General features: G+C 40.9%; 1 long non-coding RNA gene across 1 annotated transcript; it reads right to left on the bottom strand.

Annotated features, from left to right (window-relative positions):
• Positions 1-3,961: 3,961 nt before the first annotated feature.
• On the bottom strand, positions 3,962-16,159 carry LOC141279058 (uncharacterized). The gene is made up of 4 exons (XR_012332808.1): positions 15,748-16,159; positions 15,172-15,337; positions 12,156-12,241; positions 3,962-4,180 (listed from the first exon to the last, which is right to left on the bottom strand). It is a non-coding gene; the product is annotated as an uncharacterized lncRNA (long non-coding RNA).
• Positions 16,160-17,665: the final 1,506 nt, after the last annotated feature.

The following is a 17,665-nucleotide window of genomic DNA, read 5'->3' as shown; positions in this document are numbered from 1 at the left end:
TTAAATTCAGAGTTCTATCAGCTAATCAGTGAATATATAATGAGCACCTTCTATGCAGCCGTTCTTTGATTAGCTGCTTTGGGGGATATGGAAAGAACATACCTCCAAGACTTCAAGTAGCTTATGAGTCCCTTGGGTCGTGGCTAATGTCAAGACTATATGTAATTATTCACTTATTTGCTTGGTAGACTACTGGGGCTCTCGGAATTCATTCCCCACCCATCATTATACTGTCAGTGGCTCTGTGTTGTATAAAGAGATGACTTCTGTGTCCATTTGACAAACATTTATTGGCATATACATCTTCTAAATATGGGGACGAGATAGTGATCAAAGTAGTCATGGTCTCTGACTTCAGAGAGTCTGTTTAGTGAAAGGAGAGAAGCAACAACCAAGAACAGGATAACTCAAGTATGAGAAATGCTGGGAAGGGAGCAGAGAGGACTTGAGATAAAGTGATAATGTTCAGTGTGGGCTGCAACCCAGGATACTTAGATAGGGTGGGAAAGGAAGGCCTTGAAGTGGGCTGGCGTCTGAAGTTTGACAGTGATCAACCGTGAGGGGCCTAAGGATAAGTAGACGTGGAGGAGAAAGAAGAGGTCCAGAGAAAGACAATGGGTCCTTTACTTATCTATTGCCACATAGAAAACTACCCCCAAACCTAGTGGTTTAAAAAAAAAATGTATTGGGACTTCTCTGGCGGACCAGTGGTTAAGACTCTGTGCTTGTACTGTGGGAGGCACAGGTTCGATCCCTGGTTGGGAAACTAAGATTGCACATGCCATGTGGTGTGGCCAAAAAAAAAACCCAACAAAACCCAAGAAACCAAAACTCAAAAATGTATTCTCATCTCTCCAAGCTCTGTGGGTTGATTGGGCTTTGCTAGGTGTAGGTTCTCACAGGGGGTCTCTCTTGCAGTGTAGTCAGATAGCAGTTGGGACTGGAACCATCTGAAGGATTGACTGGGCTGGAGGTTCAAAATGGCTTCTTTACTTATGTCTGGCGTGTGGACTGGGCTGGCTGGAATAGTTGGAGGTTGACTATCAATGCTCTCTCTTCATATGGCTTCTCTGAATGGCTAGCTTAGGCTCCTCGTAGTACAGAGGACTTGGTATAGTTGGACTTTTTATAGGAGGCTGGCTGGCTTTCTCAAGAGTGAGCAGGAATGAGGAAGCTGCCCAATTTGTTAAACATTAGATAGACCTAGATCTGGTCTAGTGTCACTTCTGCAGCATCCTGTTGATTAAAGCAGTTGCAGGTCAGCCTGGATTCTAGGATGTGGAGGATTGGAAACTACCACTCCAAAGGAGAATGGCTGGTGCATTCAGGAGGGAAGGATTGATGATGGCCTTCTTGGAGACAAGCTAAGGTTTTGAGATAGAAAAAGCTTGGGGTGTTAGTGGACCAGGAAGACAGCCAGTATTGCTAGAGTGTAGTGAGGGTGGCACAAGAAGAGGCAGGAGTGACAGGCAGAGCAGGGTCCTGGTAGCCAAGCTGTGGTAGGGAACTTAGATTTCTTCTAAAGTGTCATGAAGTCCTTAGGTGTTCTGCTTTCCAAGGGCTGATAATCATAGGAATCTCCTTTTTCCTTCCTCCAATCCATCCTCACTTTCTGCGGGTAGATTTTGCTAAGTCCCAGTACTGGTCACATGATCCTGTGTATCAAACTTTTAGGGAGTCCTCATTGCCTCCTGAACTAAGCATCAATTTTCCAGCTGGGCTTCAAGGTCCTCTGCCAAGTTGTGCACTTATACACTTTTCTCACATTTTTACCCTACCTGTCCTATTGGATCTCTTATTTCCCCTGAGAGGTGTATTTTGTCTTCCTGCCTTCATGCCTGGTCACATCAGTCACTTTGCTTATAACGCTGTTCTATGATGCCATCTCCATCTGCCCAAATCTTACCATTCTTTAAAAACTAACCTTCAATGTCACTTCCTCAAACTGAGTGTGACCCCTCACCCCTGGAAACCTCCCAGTTCTTGCTAATTGGAAGGTGCAGCTACGGCTATATTTGTCTAACCCTTACCTTCCTGGACCCATCTCCATTGACTCTAGGTCTTCAAGGACAGAAAACATGGCTCTCTTGCTTCTTCTGCCCTACAGCCCCATGCCTTGGGCACAGCAATTGTTCAGTTGATGACTGTTGAATTAAAGAGCAATTACTCTGGGACACCAGCCTCCAATTCTCTTCCTTTCCCATGGCAAATTCAGCATTCAGCTCCCAGCAACCCCTGATCCATGGCCTCAAGCTTCCTGGCAGGCCTTTCCCGCAGGACCATGGAGCTGCTGTTCCCAGGCGGCCAGGCCTGCACAGGCCAGAACCAGCTCCCGAGAAGATGGAGAGCTTCTGATTTTGCAGGGCCCTCTGGCTCCTCTCTTCCAGCTGCCTTGCACTTGTTTTCCTTGGCAGGAGGAAGCCCTCAGTCACCACTTCATCTTCCATTTATAGGCATATATGCATCTTTGTTATTCTTTTCACAAAATGACAGTGTTCTCAGTTTAGAAAAGAAGAGGAGAAAAAGAGTTGAGGGCCATGCAAAGCAAAGAGAGGCATGTGAGATAAAGTCTCCAGGGCTTCCTGAAATATTTCTGTTCCTATTAGAAAATGGAAGACACTCTTCCTGCCTCTACTGCACTCTCATCTATGCCTCAACCTGTACCATTAGCTCCTCAAACTTCATTGATGGGTAAAAGTAAGGCCAGGGCATGAGCAGTAAATGGGGCAAAGGTTCTTATTAACTAGACAGGAAAATGGGCATGGCTCCCTGGCTTGAGTCCATGCTTCCACAGTCTTTCAGTCCTTCTTCTCACACCAAAGTGTTCTGTGGCCAAGAGTCAAGCTCTGGGGGTTCTGGGTTTGCCCATTAGTCAAGCTACACCTGTATGCAAAAAAGGAGAAACAATAATGGCAAACAATTATGCAGTGCTTCCTCTAGGCCAACTACTATTTTAAGCAGTTTTTTGAATAGGAACTCATGTAAACCTCTCAATAATCCTGTGAAGTAATACCATTATTATCCCCATTTTACAGATGAGGGAACAGAATTTAAGTCAGTTAACCTAAGATTATACACCAATGACCCGTAGCACAGCTGGGATCTGAGTCCAGGAAGGCTGGCTCCAGACAGTGTCTTTATCCACTCACAATACTTCTTTAATCGCTCATCAAATTAAGATGTTTAAATAACTTAACAGGATCACTTAGTCCTTTTTACATACCCAAGTGCACTGGAAACAACAGTGTGTCTGAGAGTTGTGGGCAAGAGCCTGGACAGGTATGAACCTGTTCTTGGCACAGTTAATTCAATTTGGATTAAATTCTGACTTTCCCACAGATTTATGATTCTTAGTCTAGTGTTTTGTGCCTTTTTGGAAGGGTAGATTAGTGAAGAGATTTTCTAATGTATCCAAGAGCAACCTGCTTCTCTTGGCTGAAACTGCTGGCCTGGGAGTTCACTAAATAACTGATTAATTAATTTCTTCTTTCCTTCAGTAATTCATCAAACTTTGATCCTATGTTTTGTGTGGGTAAGACATCATATGGGCACGAGAAGGATGAGTGGAAAAAAGAAAAGTAAATGAAATAGACTTAGTCTCTGCCTTCTAGCTGTGGGTTTGTGTGCACATGTATACACCTGCAAGTAAAACTGAGAACCCAACTGTATCTGTCTACATACTCTTTCAGATCATTTAGTACTCTATGAGGGATTATATGTGGTTTATCTCACTGGTTCCCTGGAGTCTAAAATTCTTTGCATAAACAGGTTTTTATAAGGAGGCCCACCAGGGCATGGATGCTCTTACAAGCCAATGGATCTCCAAGCAATCGAAACTGGATAGCATAGTGATGGTAGATTCCTGGCCAGGCTGTGCATGACATTCTATTCAGTTGAGTTAGAATGCAGACTATATTAGTTTCCTAGGAATGCCATACAAGTTACCACAAACTTGGTGGTTTGAGACAACAGGAGTTTATTCTCCTATAGTTCTGGAGGTCAGTAGTCTGAAATCAAGATGTCAGCAGCATTGGATCCTTCTAGAGGCTCTGAAGGAGAATCCATGTCAAGACTCTCTCCTAGCTTCTAGGGGTTGCTGGCAATCCTTGGTATTCCTTGGCTTATAGATGCATCAATCCAATCTCTGCTTCATCTTCACATGACCTTCTTCTCTCTGTGACTAAATTATAAATACACCATCATTAGATTTAGAATGCACACTAAATCTAAGATGACCTCATTCTGAGATCCTTAATTATATCTCTAAAGACCCTATCTGGCCAAACCCAACCAGAACCAGTTAACAACGGTGCCTGTGTATAGAGTTCTAGGAGTACTCCCTGGGCCAAGAAGAGCAGAGATGGGTTTGCAGTAAAGACTAATCAGCACAAATCTGTACATGGATTGAGAGAGCCTATTAGTGCATCTGTTATACATACAGAGTCGTGGAATCTTGGAAGTGGAGTAGCACTGACTCAGTTACTACACTAACTTTTCATTTTATAAATGAGGAATTGGATTCCAAAAAGGTTAAGTGTCTGCATGTGAGCATGGACACACATTCCTGGGTAAAGGATGATTTTCTGTCATCATCAAAACTCAAAAAGAGTGTGTAGTGTGGCTATTAAGCATTTTAAAACCTTGGGGATCTCAAGGGAAAGTTAAAAATATTTTTAATTAAATGACAATGAAAACACAACTTATCAAAATTTGTGGGATGCAGTGAAAAAAAGTGCTTAGAGGAAAATTTATAGTATTTACAGTATATATTAGAAAAGAAAAAAGATCTAAAATCATAATCTAACTTTCCACCTTAGGAATCTAGAAAAAGAAGAGCAAGTTAAGTCCAAAGTAAGTAGGAGAAAAGGAATAATATGAATTAGAACAGAAATCAATGAAATTGAAAACAGGAAATCAATAGAGAAAATCAGTGAAACCAAAAACTGCTTCTTTGAAAAGATCAATAAAATTAATAAGCCTCTAACAAGGTTAACTAAGAAAAAAAGAGGACACACATTACTCGTATCAGAAACAAAAGACGGGACATCACTACAGAGCCTGTGAACATTATAAGATAATAAGGAATATTATGAACAACTCTATGACACAAATTGGATAACTTTCTCTTTAAAAGAAAGACACAATTTGCCAAAACTTATACAAGAAGAAATAGACAATCTAAATAGGCCTTTATTATATATATTAAAGAAATTGAATCAATACTTAATAATCTTCCAAAACATAAAGTACCGGGCTCAGATGGGTTCATTTATGAACTCTACCAAACATTTAAAGAAGAAATTATACCAATTACCTGCAATCTCTTTCAGAGGATAGAAGCAGAATAAATAGTTTCTAACTCATTCTATGAGACCAGCATTACCCTAATACCAAAACCAGACAAAGACATTACAAGAAAAGAAAATTACAGACCAATTATCTCTCATCAACAAAGATGCAAAGATACCTCCCCCAAGTATTAATAAATTGAATCCAATAAGGTATAAAAATAATTATATACCACAACAACATAGGCTTTACTCCAGGTGTGCAATGCCAGTTCAACATTTGAAAATCAACTAATGTAATCCATCAAATCAGTAGACTAAAAAGCAAAATCAGCCAATAGTATCAATAGATGTGAAAGAGCATTTGAAAAAATCCAACACCCATTCACGATAAAACCTCTCTGTAAACTAGGAATAGAGGGGAACTTCCTCAACTTGATAAAGAATATCTACAAATACAGCTAACTTCATACTTAATGGTAAGAAATGTGAGGGCTTCTCACTAAGGCTAGGAACAAGGCAGGTATATCTCTTTTCACCATTCCTTTCCAATATTGTACTAGAAGTACTAGCTAATGAAATAAGATAAGGCAGAAATAAAACTGTCTTTGTTCACAGACAACATAATCATCTATGTAGAGAATCTGAAAGAATTGGCCAAAAAATTACCTGCAAGTAATAAGTGATTGTAGAAAGGTTACAGGATACCAGGTTAATATACAAAAGTCAATCACTTTCCTACAAACCAGCATTGAATAAGTGGTATTTGAAATTAAAAACAGTATGTTTTTTTTTTTTGACCTGTACCCCCTTCTTTTTGTGATAACCACAGCAATGGGTTGGAAGTGACCCAATCAGATCCTCCCTCCCCCTGGTCACAGTGACTGGTGCAGGTATTGCCAGGTTATTCAAGCTGAGCCATCCTTGACCCCAAACTGGCAGACAGATTGGCTTGTGATTCAGTCCAAGCCAATGCAAATAATTCCTTGGGGTTTTTCTGGCTGGAGTCCATGGGAACTATTCCTTTCCACTCTGACTGCAGAGCTGGTGAGTTGGGAGTTTGGGGTCTCCAGATGCTGCACTGAGAAAGCCCAACTGCAGTAGGAGAGAATCCGTTTCTGAGATTTGCCCACCTGCTGCAATACATTCCCAGGTTTGCTAAGATTGCTTGGTTTGAAAAACACAGTAGCATTTATGTTAGCACTCCCAAAGATTAAATGCTTGAGTGTAAATCTAACAAAATGTGTATAAATTCTATGTGAAGAAAACTACAAACGTCTGATGAATAAAATCACAGAAGAACTAAATCAGTGGAGATATTCCATGTTCATGGATAGGAATGCTCAATATTGTCAAGATGTTAGTTCTTCCCAACTTGATCTATAGATTCAATGCAATTTCAGTCAAAATCCCAGAAACTTATTCCATGGATATCAATAAACTGACTCTACATATGGAGAGACAAAAGATCTAGAATAGCCAACGTAATATTGAAGGAGAAGAACAAAGTTGGAGACTTATACTACTCGACTTCAAGAATTACTATAGAACTACAGTAATCAAAAGAGTGTGGTATTGGTGAAAGAATACATGAATAGATCAATGGAACAGATAGAGAGTCCAGAAATATACTCACATAAACATAGTCAATTGATCTTTGATAAAAGAGCAAAGGTGATACAATGGAGCAACGATTTTTTTTTTCAACAAATGGTGCTGGAATAACTGGGCATCCACATGCAAACAAAAAATGAATCTAGACACAGACCTTACATGCTTCACAAAAATTAACTCAATATGGGTCACAGATCTAAATGTAAAATTCAAAACTATAAAACTCCTATAAGATAATATAGACAAAAAACCTAGATGATTTTGGGCATGGTGATGAATTTTTAGAAACAGCACCAAAGGCATAGTTGATGAAGAAAATAATTGAAGATCTAGACTTCATTAAAATTAAAAACTTCTGCTCTATGAAAAAAAAAATGTTAAGAGAATGAGGAGAAAAGCCAAAGACTGGAATAAAAAATACTTGCAAAAGACACATCTTATAAAAGAACTATTATCCAAAAATGTAAAGAACCCTTAAAACTCAACAATAAGAAAACAATCTGATTAAAAAATGGGCCAAAGATCTTAACAGACACCCCATCAAAGAAGATATGTAGATGGAAAATAAGCATTTGAAAAGATGTTCCACATCACATGTTACCAGGGAAATGCAAATTAAAACAGCCAGTGAGATAAAACTCCACACCTATTAGAATGGCCAAAATCTAAAACACTGACAACACCAAATGCTGGTGAGGATGGGAAGCAACAGGAACTCTCATTCCTTGCTGGTAGGAATGAAAAATAGTACAGCCACTTTTGAAGACAGTTTGGCAGTTTCTTACAAAACTAAATATACTCTTATCATACGATCCAGCAATTGTGCTCCTTGGTATGGTATTTACACAAAGAAATTGAAAACTTATGTCCACACAAAAACTTACACATGGAAATTTATAGCAGCTTTATTCATAAGTGCAAAACTTGAAACTAACCAAGTTGTCCTTCAGTAGGTGAGTGGATAAATAAACTCTGGCACATTCAGACAGTGGAATATTATTCAGTGCTAAAAAGAAGTGAGTTATCAAGCCATGAAAAGACTAGAGGAATCTTAAATACATATTACTAAGTGAAAGAGCCAATCTGAAAAGGCTACACACTTGGCCCCAATTATATGACATTCTGGAAAAGGCAAAATTATGGAGACAGTAAAAAGATTAGTGGTTGCCAGGGGTTGAGGGGTTGGGAAATGGTTGCATAAGCAGAGCACAGGGGACCTTAAGGGCAATGAAAATACTCTGTATGATACTATAATGATGGATACATGTCAATACACATTTGTCCAAACCCATAGAGTGTACAACACCAAGAGTGAACCATAGTGTAAACCATGGACTTTGGGTGATTATGAGGTGCCAGTGTATGTTCATCAACCACAACAAGTGTACTACTCTGGCGAGGGATGATAATGAAGATGCTTGTGGGAGAAAAGGTTAATGGGAAATCTCTGTACCATCTCAATTTTTCTGTAAACCTAAAACTGCTATAAAAATAAGGCCTTAAAAAAACCAACCAACCAGCCAATGAACCAACCAACCAACCAACCAACCCACACACCCCAGGGCTCTGAACTTGAAGAACCGCTTCGTATCTACAGCAGATATGAATTGGTTATCTTCTCAGCATCCACTTTCCCTTTCTCTTCCCCAAAGGCCTCCAATTTTATTTGGAAATTCAAGTGATTCAGGGGAAGCTACCTTTGCTCTTGGCTCAGTGGGAGCTTAGTCAAATAGGGTATCCCATTCCCTGTCAATCATGATCATTTGTGGAGTGGCAAGTGGCTTAAGCCAGTCAAGTCCAAGTGAGCATCAGGTCTTCTGTTGTGAATGCTGGGACAAAGATGCTCCTGCATTCCTTACAGATGTGAAGGAGGAAGTTCATGAATTTGGGGACTGCTGGAAGCCATCTTAATAGTGGGGGAACCAGTGTTAAGATGAAGTTGAAGTTAGGACAGGAGATAGAAAGAGAATAGGTTCTAAACAAAACTATTGAAGCTAGTATACCTTTCATCTTTTTAAATTAAATGAGCCAATAAATTCTTTTTAAGAGTTAAGCTATTTGAGTCAGATTTTCCTTACATGCAGTAAAGAGAGAGCAGGTAGGTGCATTACCTCCTCCGGCATGTAACTCTTCTGGACATGAATGAATCACTTAGCCTCTTTGATTACTTTAATGGGTGCAGGTGGAGTAAAAAAGAATTAAAATACTTTGAAAAAGTTAATTCTTTTCTGTGTCTCATTTTCCTCTTCTAGGGAACACAAATGCCACCACCATAGTTGCCAGAACCTGTTGGTTATTATATTGGATTGCAAGAGCAAGTGTTGCTAAGGAACAGAGCAGAAGGCAGTAGAGGGAGAGATTCTGTACTTAAATTATACTAGCAGCTTTCCTTTTCATGCTTATTATCTTTAAGGAAGCAACTCTCTCTCTCTCATACTTTCTATTGGAGATGCAGAGCCTTCTAGGTTTCAGAGGGAGGTTTGAAGAAGAGGATGTGAGGAGAAGGTTGTAGTGTGTAGGTAGGAGAAAGGACTTTAGTAAAAATACCAGAGGCATATTATGAGAGGTAGAAATCTCTCAGGGATTTCTGTCTATTTTATAGAAAGATAAACTGAGGTTTAGAGTCAGATCCTGCTCCACCACACCCAGACAATCCAGCAGCATTACAGAGATTTGAACTCTAGTGTCTGAGCTCTCCAACCAGGCCTCTCCCTCCAGATGACCTCTCTGCCTCCTCCTAAGTCCTATGAATTGCTTCCCCTGGAACCAAACCAAACATTCTGGAGAAAGCACGATGTCAGTATTCTAAGTGGAAGGGCTGGGTCCCCTAAGATGCCATTTGCCACACTCACTGTGCTGGGCTGACTCTGAGCCCAGGTGTTTTCTAAAGTCAGGTGACAGGCTTTTAGGGTCTCTTGGAACTCCCTTCAGAGGAAAATGGAAGCATATGTGACAGTGGGCTCATAAAAGTTGAAGAGGGGACTGAGGGCTGAGGCGTGGCTGTCAGCAGCAGTCAGTAAGAGTCTAAAAATGACAGAAATCAATGGTGTGTAGTGACATTGTCCCTTCTTGCCTTCAGCCCCTGGGATTCCAGTAAGGGTCTTGGCTACACTACAGGGACTGGGCCCCTTTGCTCCAGTAATATCTTTTCTCTTTCAGTGCAGGATTGAAAGAGCAGGGAAGACACAGCCCTAAGGAAGAGCCCTAAGGGGTGGTGGGGCATGACAGGGGTGTAGAGTGGTGGTGGGGCATAGGGAAAGATTTGGGAGATTGCATCAGGATAGTGATAGACTTATAAGTTTGGAGAGGTAGAAAGGATTTATAGAGATCTCTCTCACAATCCTCATTTCACGGGTGAGGAGGCTAATTGTTTCCCAGAGAGGGGAAAATACTTGCCTAAGAGTTCACAGTAAGCTACTGGTAGAGCTGAAACTAGGTCCTGGACCTATTTATTTCCAGACTGAATGTATTAGTTATTTATTTTTGTGTAAGAAATTACGCCCAAATTTAGTGGCTTAAAGCCATGAATACATATTATTTCATAGTTTCTATGGGTCAGGAAAATGGATGTATCTTAACTGAGTCCTCTGGTTCAGAGTGTCTCCTGATGCTTCAGTCAAGGTATTAGCGGGTATTAGTGCATACTCATCTCAGGGCTCAGTTGGGAGGACCTGTTTCCAAGCTCACTGAACAAGTTCACTTGTTGTTAGGATGCTGTTCCTCATAAGCTGTTGAACTAAGAATTTCAGTTCTCATTAACTATTGGCCTAAGTTCCTTGTCATATATTATTCTCCATACAGCAGATCATAACAAAGCTACTGCTGTCTTGCATCAGTGTGATTAAGTAAGAGAGCAAGAGAGGGTGAGCAACACATCAGCCAAAGTCTTTTTCTAACCTAATCTTGGAAGTGTCAGATCATCACTTTTGCTGTACCTAGTATTGAAGTGAGTTACTATGTACGGCTCACACTCCTGAATATCAAGCGGCAAAAATCCTTAGGAACCATCTTAGAAACTACCTATACCATATTGAATACTTTTCACTATTATTTGCTGCTTCCTTCAACAATCTGGCAGAAATGTCTGGGAAGGCAGAAACTTAGGAGATGGGTGTTCTGTTAAATAGCTATTCTACTCTGCTTTTGAGTTGGAGAAAATACCCTTCTCCTCAAAGGAAGGGAAAGAGTTAGAGGCAGAAAGAACACCTTAAACCCCATAAAGAAGGACTTATAGTAATAGTTACTAAGTTCTAACTTATTTTCCCCTAATACAAAATTTTCTGTCTTCGTTTTTGTTCAATTGTTTGGTGGATATGATAAAAAAAAAACAAGGGATTTAATTTAAATCTTAAAACCTGAGTCTGATTATGACTTATAACCCCAGACAAGTTACATACCCTCATGGAGCCTCAATATGCTCATCTAATCAACAAGATAACAGTACCAACTTTATAGGATTATTTGAATATAAATGTAATGCCCTTCAAAGTCAACAAGATGCTTTTTTTATAGGGTGACTTAATTAATAAAAATAGGCTTGTTAGAAAGTGGAATGTGGATCTCTTCTCCTGGAGCACCTTAAACTTTGAAAGAATGTGTATAGGTAGCCAATGTGATAAGGTAGGAAACAGAAATAAGTGTAGATCTAAGGGGGAAGAGCAGCCAAATTCTTATTATTTTCTGACTGTATGAAGGCATATTAGTTTGCTAGGGCTGACATAACAAAATGCCATAGACTGTGTAGCCTGAACAATAAAAATTTATTTTCTCACAGTTCTAGAGGCTAGAAGTCCAAGATTGAGGTGTCAGCCAGTTGGGTTTCTTTTGAGGCTTCTCTGTTTGGTTTGTAGATGGCCACCCTCTTGCTGCTACTTCACATGCTTGTCCGTCTGTTCATGCACATCTTATGTGTCCAAATTCCGTCTTCTTATAAGGACACAAATCAGACTGGACTGATGCCCACCCTAAAGGCCTCAGTTTAACTCAATTATGTTTTTAAAGGCCCTATCTTCAAATACAGTCACATCTTAAAGTACTGGGGGTTAGGGCTTCAACATATGAATTTGGAGTTGGGGGCACAATTCAACCCATAATAGATGGAATGTCTAAAAATATTGAGAGAATGAATCTATGAAAACTAATAAGAGATCAGTAAGGTAGCCAGATACAAAATAAATATACAAAAACCTAGAGCATTATTGTATATCAGTAATGACTTATTGAAAAGATACAATGGTAAAAGACCCCACTCACAATAGTCACCCATCTTCAGTCCAAGAGTGCTTCCATGCAGAGCAGAGAGGAAGGGTGTCTCATGACTCAGAGCTTCATTTTGTCACCTGGGCATGGAAAGAGCACAGCTTGCAGCCAGAGTCTCATGAAAGATCTTATAAAAATATTCCAAGCCTCTTGTCCTCAGACTTCTAGCCATAGGAGCTCAAACCCAGAGCATGCTGCTGCTGCATGAGACATAAAAGCCTCACCATTCCTCTGGGTCTTCATTCCTTTGTCAGTTAAGCCACATGTTCTCAAAAATCTCCTAGTCCAATCATCTCTGATCCAACACGGGGACAAGTTAACACAGGAAATATTACCACCCCTCCGCCCCCCACACACAAAAAAACCTTTTCCTCCTGGCAACCACATCTCAAGATCAGAAGCCAGTCTTTACTTTCCATTTATATCATTAAAACCCTTATTCTGGTGATTTCCTTAGAACAAAGAGACTCTCTATACTAAAGGACTGTTGATGTTTCCATTTCATGCCAGACAGAAATTGCTTGCAGCTTGAAGAATTTTTTTTTAAAAAGTTAATTACAGAAGTATAATATGCAATAAAATTCAAACAATACAGATAAATCAAAAGTCTTCTTTGTTCACCACTTAATTTCATTCTTCTCCCCATAGACAATCACTGTCAACAGCTTGGTGCAAATATTTTAACAATGTACAAAATTGTGTGTGTATGTGTGCATACACATGCGCATTTGTATACATGTATATGTAAACGTTAATATACACACAGCCCTTAATTTTTACATATAAAAGTTTCTATCCTTTTACATTTGAAGGGTGTCATATTGTATGTATTCTCTTGCTACTTTCCTTTTTTCCCTCACCTAATAATATGTCTGGGAGATCTCTCCATATCAGTACATATATGTATGTGTGGATCTATGCACATATACACATGTATCTACTTTTTAATTGCTATAGAATATATCATGGCATAGATATAATTTACTTTATTCGACTAGTCCCCTAGGGTGTACTATAAGAGGAGAGACCCATATTAGACTTAGACTATACAGCAAGCCCACTTTTATGAGTTAAGCTGCTGTATTTGAGTCTTGTTAACTTTATATGCTGTTGTGACTGTTATGAAACACTCTTGTGTAGAGATGTAAAGATTTCTCTAGAATAGATGCCTAATGTTAAAATTTCTGGGTCCAAAAATTTGGCCATTTGCATTTTTATTAGATCAGCTTTTAAACTTTGCTTTGTTTTGCTTTTTTTGGTTTCAACTTCTACCCTTCAAGGGTTCAAAAATCTTAGGGTCTGAGTTTCTGCATGGACAACTCAGACACAGCCCTTTGGTTCCTCTCATAGTGTATGGGTGCCTACACAACTTCTTGGTTGCATTGTTTAGTTTGTCACAATTTTCTTCTTCAGACTAGTCCTTAGAACCAGGACTTGGGTCCTCACTCATTTCCCCAATCTAAAGTCTTCCTTAACTATGCATGGACCTCATGATAGTGCCCTCCGTTTTCTGATTAGAGCTCAAATCTCAGTACAGAGTCTATATATTGGAGATGATTTATAGGCACATAGCTTGGCACAACTTAACACAGACCAGAATGAAATGTCAGCTTTGTATTTTACTCTTTTCCTAGCTCTGCCACCTCTGTTAGTCCTGAGCCTGGAGGATGCCAAGTTCCTTCCTGTGGTGACCTAGGTATGAACCTCCTCAAATGTAGGTCCAAGCTTTCCTTGCAGCTGTGATTTGGCCACTAAAGGCTTGTTGTTCACTCTCTCAGTTCCACTAGCAGAATCTTCTACATTCCTCTGTTTCCCAGACCCACCCTCTGAAGCAAGTCCCTTAAGTTTGCTCCCTGCTCAGATTAGTGTAAGTCTGATGTTTGAAAGATGCCACTCCCCACACTCCATCTTTTTCTAAGACACAATCTCCTTATTTCGCTCTAGCAGCCATACATTTTTCTGGGTCCCACCAGCAATCCAGAATTCAACCCTCTTCTGGTATGATCAGTTTCTCAAATACAAATTTACAGTTACAGGGTAGCTGCATTTGCAATAAGAGCCACTCTAGCCTCCATGAAAAATTCAGCACGTAACTGAGAAAGAATGTATTATTAATAAATATATGTATTTAACAAATATTTATTATGTAATTCAGGTGGATGTTGGGGACACTATGGTTGGCGAGAAAGAAATAAGCAAACCAAAACTGTGACCTCCAACTTGCAATCAGAGAATTATACAGTAGAATCACAAGGGAATTCCCTGGCAGTCCAGTGGTTAGGACTCCATGCTTCCACTGCTGTGGGCCTGGGTTCAATCCCTGGTTGGGGAAATAAGATCCCGCAAGCTGCACAGTGCAGCAAAAAATTAAAAAATAAAAAGAATCACGAATGTGAAGAACAGTGATGTTAAAGAGCACACATGTGTGTTGTGCTGAGTATAAAAGTGGATCTGACCAAACCAGTGGTGGGGAAGTAGTTGTAAGGATGGCTGCCCTAACAGCATCCCTAACTAACAGTTCTTATGTATGAGTTTGGTCAGAACCAGGGAGTCCAGGTCTTTCAAACTCCAGTTCAGTGCCCTTTTCCAATCCACCATGTGAACTTGGCCCTCATTTTCTTATCTAAACATAAGAGGCTGGTGTAGAAGAACTCTGAAGTCCCTTCTAACTGCAATGTTCTTTATCGTCCTCTTCCTTATGGAGACATATGTGGTCACCTGTCAGCAGCATCACCTCCATCCAACTGCCATCCATACAATACATGCTTGTTGAGCAACTAATCTGTGCCAGGCACTGTACTAAGGCTGGAAACACAATAGACTACGGACGTCATGCTGTCTGCCCTCATGGGAGTGTCCAGACCTGGAGTACCAGTTTGGGTTAATGGAGTCCTCCTCTTGCTTCTTTGGCCAAATCAATACATTTAGAATTCAGGTGTTTTGAACTGAGCAAAATTAGGAAGTCCTGGTGTATATTCTGAAGGGCCCAAGACCTCTTTCTGGTACTTACCTCGCCCTTGGTGAATCCCTGCCCCTTTAGTGTTGATGCCTTGTGTACTTAGAGGCATATATCCTGAAGAGCACAAATGGTACTAGGACCACTCTTTCAATATAAGGACTGGCATAGCATAGTGGCCTTTCACTCCATGGACGTTTGTTGAACACTGGCTGCTGTCCTGGATGGATGTAGAAAAGCATTTAGTTCTGGGTACAGAGTAGACATTCAATAAGCCCCCACTGACTTAGCCAGGAGGATATTGTCCCAACCTGAGAGACCCTGTAGTAAGCAACATGGGTGAGACAGAGCTGATGATTGTTCTGTCTTTAGGGAAATTATGTTCTGTTAGGGCCATGAGACCATACCTCAGTAGCTATAATATTATTGTATCCAGGGAGGACTTCTAGATGGGCAAACACACTGAGCTGGAAACTCAGAGATGATAAAGCCCATTCATTTCTGGCTGGTTGATTAGGAAAAGATTCTTGGAAACATGTATAAAAATATGGGAGCAATGTTAAAGAGGTGATAGAAACAAAAGAGGTCTCTTTCCAGAGGGGAGCTTCCTCTTGTCTCTGGCCTAATTACCTTGCCGTTGAAACCATGGAAAGTCAAGTCCACCCAGAAGGAGAAGGCACTCCCTCATCTCTGGGAGGGTTGGGGTCTCTCCCATTTGTTTTCCATCTGTTCAGCAGGGGTGAGGGCAGTCTGTGCTGTGGGTGGAGGCGTGGAGACGATGGACCCGGGAAGGTCCTCTGAGGGCCCTTTGACACTTTGAGAGTCTTTTAGTTGGGGAAACTGAGGCATGGAAGGTGGAACCTCATTAAGCCCAAATAGCTTTAAGAATGAATTTTAATTAGTTAAACTCTAAGCTAACAGAAATAAGAAAGAGACATCTCTCTTTTTCAAAGTCTCTGCTCTTTGTCCACACCTGTCCCCCCTCCCAGGGCTCCTGTACCGGCCCTTAAAACACATGAGGCCGGGCATCAAGCCAGCCTTTCTTAGATGAAATCCAGGCTGCCAGGTGACCCCACCCACCACTGTCCCCCCAGCCCAAGGCCCCAACCTGCCCTGTCCTGGGAGACACAAAGGGCTTCTGTGACTCAGGCTGGAGCTCACAATCCTCCCCTTTCTTTCTAGCAACACAGACTGAGGCCGTGGAGTGCATCTTATGGTGGTAACCCTACCTCACCCACTATGTCCCAAACAGCACAGAGCTTTCCACTCCCCAGTCCCTGGGGCCACCCCTCTAGCCCTACATGCTTATTTCACTCCTGTATAGACTCTTTTGCAGGAATTCCAGGGGTCCCTGTTTGGTTCCAGCTGAAGTTGAGGAGGGCCAGGGCTGGTCTGGAGAGGAGCTAATATTTATAAAGCAGTTACGAGGCACATGCACCAGGTATGGTGTGAGCTGTTTTGCATATGGATCTCATGCAGATCCTCACGGTGGTCTTTGAAGGAGGTGTTCTTAACCCCGTTTTACACAGCAAATGACAGAGGCTCAGAGAAGTTAGGAAACTTGTTGATGATCATGTTATTGTTCTGTACTTGTGGCAAGATTTGAGTCTAGGACTGGCTGGTGTCAAAGCCTTTGGTTTTTCTGTTATAATTAATTCGTTGCTTAGGGTTTGAATCAACTTGCTCTGCCTTTACCTGGTCAAGAGAGATGAGAAATGTTGTCGGTTCTTGCTCCTTCCTGTCTCCCATCCCCAAGCACCCTAGTGTGCACCTATCAAAATCCCCCTGCATTTTGGACACTGGCGTGTTCTGGTTTTGGGGAGACTGGGGCATTGTGGTGGGCATCAGAGGACATACTTCTAGTCCAGCCCCTGTCATTAACTGGGCCACCTTAAGTGTGTCTTTTCTAGTCTCTAAATCTCAATTCCTCCAACTGTAGAATGCCACAGCTTAGTAGTTAAGCACGAAGACACAGAACTGACAACCTGGTTCGAATCCCAACTCTGCTGCTCACCAGCCATGTGACCTTGGACAAATTGTTTGATTTTTCTGTGTCTCACTTTCTCACATCTAAAACAGAGGTCATAATAGTACCTACTGTATGAGATTGTGCTGAGGGTTGAAAGAAACTCTTAGGAGAGTCTCCAGCATAAGCCTTTTATTTTTCTTTAACATCTTTATTGGAGTATAATTGCTTTACAATGGTGTGTTAGTTTCTGCTTTATAACAAAATGAATCAGCTATACATAAACATATATCCCCATATCTCCTCTCTCTCGCGTTTCCCTCTCACCCTCCCCATACCACCCCTCTAGGTGGTCACAAAGCACTGAGCTGATCTCCCTGTGCTATGCAGCTGCTTCCCACTAGCTAGCTATTTTACATTTGGTAGTGTGTATATGTCAGTGCTACTCTCTCACTTTGTCCCAGCTTCCCCTTCCCCCTCCCCAGGTCCTCAAGTCCATTCTCTACATCTGCATCTTTATTCCTGTCCTGCCCCTAGTTCTTCAGAACCATTTTTTTTTTTTTTTAGATTCCATATGTATGT

Source organism: Tursiops truncatus, chromosome 7, assembly GCF_011762595.2.
Source record: "Tursiops truncatus isolate mTurTru1 chromosome 7, mTurTru1.mat.Y, whole genome shotgun sequence".
Lineage (NCBI taxonomy): Eukaryota > Metazoa > Chordata > Mammalia > Artiodactyla > Delphinidae > Tursiops > Tursiops truncatus.
This window is presented reverse-complemented; position numbering and strand designations above follow the sequence as displayed.